General features: G+C 48.4%; 1 pseudogene across 1 annotated transcript; it reads left to right on the top strand.

Annotated features, from left to right (window-relative positions):
• The first annotated feature begins 592 nt into the window (after positions 1-592).
• Positions 593-2809, top strand: LOC136134778 (general transcription factor IIF subunit 2 pseudogene; annotated as a pseudogene). Its single transcript, XR_010656586.1, has 2 exons — positions 593-690; positions 1778-2809. The product of XR_010656586.1 is annotated as a general transcription factor IIF subunit 2 pseudogene (transcript).
• Positions 2810-4987: the final 2178 nt, after the last annotated feature.

The raw sequence follows: 4987 nt of genomic DNA, 5'->3' as shown, positions 1-4987 counted from the left end.
TATGGTTGCCCTTCTGAGAGGATTCTGCAGAAATGTAATCTTCAAACGGTGTGTAGAGTGAGAAGGGACAGCACCTCGGACCAAGGAACAACAGTTATGGCCCAAGACACACTGAGGTGCCCACAAAGGAGACTGGAAATGGCAGTTCGAGAGGCAGGAGGAAACCCAGGAGCAGGGGGCATCATGGAACCCACGGGAAGAGAACATTTTAAGATGAAGGGAGCAATCAGGAGGGGAAAAAAGGACTTTCTGCATTTAACCAGAAGATGGCGAGAGCAATTTTAATTCAGAGTCAAAGTGGCTGGTCAGGGACTAGGAATAGCTCCTCAGAGTACCTGCCTTTCTAAAGACGCTGAAGCAAGCTGCCTTCCCTCGAACCCACCCTACACTGGAGAATTAAGGAAAATGGGTTCAGTGGAGGAAATAATCCGTGAAGCTATCCACCCTCAGGGGTATGCTTTAGGAGATTTGGGGAAAAACCCATAACTGAATCAAGGTGATTGGCTTTCCAGGGTGGTTGTAACCCAATCCCATCAAAGAACTCCCTAAAGGTGGCAATAAATAGAGCTGTGTAGAGGGAGTGTGTCCTTCCTTCCAGGGAGAGGCAGCCTGGGGCCTGAGTGAGCCCTTGCTCGTCAGGGAGCACCCTTCCTTGTAAGCCTTGCTCAGCACAGCTTTCTGCCTGCTCTGGTGAGTCTCAGCCTGGTAGAAGGGGCTTCCTTCCTGGCTTCCTTTTGTAAAATTATGCTCACTCTTTGCTCTCTATGCCTTAGGCATGAGGGCACCCAGAGAGGTTATCTTAAGAAATACAGCCTCTCGGCTCCTTCTGGTTTAAATGGATTTGGATTTGAACTGGAAGTTTTCCCCACTTAGGTCAGAGAGAATATGGCAGAGCAGAGGTTGTTGAAGCCACAGTGGTGGTGGTTGATCCACGGTGGGCTTTAGGAGCTGTGAGGCAGGATTGCTCTGCCTGCAAGTCAGTTGCAGACGCCTGTGCTCTGGACCTCAAAATACAGGCCTGGGGAAAGAAAAGAAGGAGAAGAAACAAAATATAAGCCTGGAACCCGCTAACCTCTGTGGCCTCGATGTCTCTGCCAACAGCTGGTGTCAGGGTCTCTCCCTGTGCTCAGGCCAGGTTGGCAGGGAGGACGTGCCCCCAAGCCAAGGCCCCCCGTGCCTCTTATTTTGTGTGGAGGCAGGAGGGCAAAGCAGGATATCTGAATTCTGGGTGGTGGGACCTGGGCGGGGCGCAGGGCGTGGTGTCCACCTCCACTCCATTTTTTCACAACAAACAAACCAATCAAATAAGACCTTTCATTCCTTCAAAAAAATAAAATAAAATTATTAAATGCCTACAGCACTGAAAGCCACAAACTCTACCCTCATGGTCCTTACAGTCTAGTGGGGAAGAGATACGATAATATAATAAACATATACAATATAAATTATCTAGGATATTTCACGTTGACTGGTGCTCTGGAGAAAACTAAAGCAGGGGAGAGGGACAGGGAGAAACAGGGTGGTAGGGAAGGCGCTTAGGAGATGCCTGTATCTTAGAAAACTCTTCACATCAGTAGATAGGAGCTCCTGTAAGTTTCATTGCTGAAGTACTTCGTTTTCAGGATGCGCCACACTTGTTTATCAAACTCCCCACTTTTATGATGGCTTCCCATCTTCCCTTATTCCGAATCATTTGACAGTTGTTGTATAGCACTCGTTAGATTCTAACAAGGATAACATTTCTGAAGTCAGCATGTGTTTTATATTTCCTTGCCAGGTTCCTGGACTCCAGCAGCTGGTTCTGGTGTCCTGCTTCCCTCTTCATCCCTAGCTGGCCCACCCTCTACACCCTCAGCTCAGGTGCACATGGCCTCCAGAGGCAGCAGACCCAAGCCCCAGAGCATTCCACTCAGCTTGGAGGGAATCCAACAGAACCAGCGGATGTGGTTGGTGAAGCTTCCTAAATACCTGTCACAGCAGTGGTCTGAAGCTTCTGGAAGCGGTGAAGTAGGGAAGCTGCAGATTGCCAAAAATCGAGGAAAGTCTGAAATCTCATTTATTTTGAATAAGGAACTTACAGACATTCGGGGTACAGATGGACAACCTGCCCCGGTCATTGCTCCCAGGGAGCATCAGCTTGTCTTGCAGGGGGTCAGAGGGCAGGTCCTCACAGTGCTGACTGAGCGTGCACCGGATCAGCTCTCCCTGGAAGGAACGGTGGTACATCGGGGGGAATGCAGACCTGCTCTGAGCGAAAACTACATGAGGCTGAAGAGAAAGCAAATAGAGGAGTCTTCCAAACCTGCCAGAACCGTACAGAAACTGGAGAAGGTAGTCACGACCAATTATAAACCTGTTGCCAATCATCAGTACAACATTGAATATGAGAAGAAAAAGAAAGAAAATGGAAAGAGAGTGAAGGCTGATAAAGACCAAGTTTTAGCCTTGCTATTTGCTGCCTTTGAGAAACACCAGTATTATAACATAAAGGACTTGGTTGGCATCACTATGCAACCTGTGGTGTACCTGAAGGAAATCTTGAATGAAATCGGTGTTCAGAATGTAAAAGGGCCCCACAAAAACACGTGGGAGCTAAAAGCAGAGTACCGGTATTATCCGGCAGCAGCTAAGAGTGAGTGAGACAGCCCTTTGTCAAGAAGCGTCCATATGAGCGTGACAATCTTCCGACGCTAAAAGTGATGTGAGGCTGTGCTATTATTGCTAAGAGATGGGGCGGTTAAATATCTTTTTAAGTATTCACATTTAGATTGTAAAACAGGGGAATAAAAAAAGATGTAAACGGAGAAAATGTTGTCTGAGGACTGCCCGTCTTTGCTGCATCCCCAAAGAGCTCAGCTCCTCTCAGTCTAAAGAGAAGTATCCTCAGAAACTGGACAGGGGTGGGACCGGGGATGGGCCTGGAGTGGAGGGCAGGGTTGGCTGGGGTAGGCGTGGAGGCCAGCAAATTCTACATTCTGAAATTACCGAAGAACACAGTTGTTTTTGAAATGTGTAAAACGTATGGTCCTTTCATATGCAGAAACATCAATGAAAAACTATTTAGAGTAAGAGAGTGAGATAATTAAAACAGGCAGTTGCAGGTAGGGGAGGATGGACTCCAACTGATGGAGTGGAAACAGGCTGCATTAGAGATCCTTTCCTTACTTCAAGGGAGCTGTGAGTTGTATCTTAAATTTGGATCCCTGATCGTTGCCTGAAACATCTTTTCAAGAGATTCCACTCTGGCAGCAAGCACTGAAATGAAAATTGACAAGGGTAGTGGCAACAATGACAATAATAATGGCTAACATTTATGCACTTGGTGTAAGCTAGGTGCTGTGCTCAGGACTTGATGGCATTTATTAATTTTTTCTTTTAGCAGCTCCACGAGGGAGATGTGGAGTCTCCTGCTCTCCCACCCCATCCTTCAAAGGCTGCTGAGGGACGTGGGGTTGAGGAAGGGTTTTTTAATTTTTATTTATTTTGGCTGCGCCGGGTCTTAGTTAGACGTGGAAGTCTGGAGGCCAGAGGAGGTCTGTTTCACTGCCTTGTTCAGGGTGTTCTGCTGCAAGGGGACCGGTCTCATTCTTGGAATGTGCCGTGACAAGGGCTACAAATGTTTCCTCTGGGCCGGGAGCTAGAGAGGGAGTTGGCGTGCTGTTATCCAGGGTCCAACGGGGCTGTCTGGAGGGGTGGAGAGACCTTGGTCGACGTAGGCTGAGAAGTGGCATCTGATGCCAGGGCTGCGGAAGGAATCATAAGCAGACACGTAGAGCAGAGGTGCCTTCCTCTGCGTCAGGCTTACTGAAGGAGAGATGTGTCCGTGATGGGAAACCTCCCGATAACCAGCTCAGCACCTGTGAGAGCACTGGCCTTCTTCATCTACCAGAGCCAACCAGAGCTGGCTTACACCAGAGGCCTTGAAATCAGATCTCAGGAGTACCAGTTCACATACTACTTTCCTTTCTCCTCCATCCTTACACGTTGGCGGGCCCCAAACAGTGGTTAATGAATAGGGGAGGAGACAGCAGGAAGTGAGGAGGGAGCAGAGTGATGAAGCTGTTCCCACGTGGGGAAGGTGAGAGGGCTCAACACCGAGCCGTGTCTGGGCGTTCTTATCACTGTATCAAGACCGTTTGGGACCTAAAGTGACTGTAGGGCTATTTATTTCCTAGAGAAGAAAAGGGCGGGTTTGCCAGAGTCTCTTCCAGGGAAGGAGGTTACTCCATAAATGAATATTAAAGAGATGGTAAGAGGCAAAAAAAAAATTAGTTTGATTAAGTCTTGAATATCGTTTATTCAACTGATGGGGGGAGTAACTCTAGTCAGGGGAGTAAGGTGAAGGCAGCCAATGTTGTGTGACTTTATTCCAAAAACAATCAGCTGCTGAGGACAGGCCCAGAATCAGAGTTGGGGTTATCAAGGGTTGGAGGTTTTCTAGGTTAGTATGATGGGTGGAGAGAGGGGAGAGAGTTGAAGCTGTTTACAAAGATTTATAATGACGGAAAGGTGGAAAGTGGAGACAGGAGGGGACAGACAGATAGTGGAAAGTAAACAGCATCAAGTCCTGGGAGACCCCAGTGGGGTTGAAGAATTACTGGAGTATAGGTACCAGAGAACCTGAACAGGAAAGACGGGAGGTGGTGGTCAGTGATGTTAAGTAACTTCTGTGAAGTCGTAAAGCCACCAAGAGGGGAAATGGTGGCCTTCCATCAGTTAGACCGGTAGTCCCCAACTCCTGCTCATTGTTTCTGTTCTATTAGAGAGCCTTCCATGAAATCTGAGTTCCAGTTACTCACAGAAGGTGAATAAAGGGAATCATGCTCAATGTGATCTCATCGATGTCCTCCAAAGTAACAATGCTTGGGCCTTCCCTGGTGGCACAGTGGTTGAGAGTCCACCTGCCGATGCAGGGGACACGGGTTCGTGCCCCAGTCCGGGAAGATCCCACATGCCGCAGAGCGCCTGGGCCCGTGAACCATGGCCG

Source organism: Phocoena phocoena, chromosome 1 (genome assembly GCF_963924675.1).
Source record: "Phocoena phocoena chromosome 1, mPhoPho1.1, whole genome shotgun sequence".
NCBI classification, from domain to species: Eukaryota; Metazoa; Chordata; class Mammalia; order Artiodactyla; family Phocoenidae; genus Phocoena; species Phocoena phocoena.
This window is presented reverse-complemented; position numbering and strand designations above follow the sequence as displayed.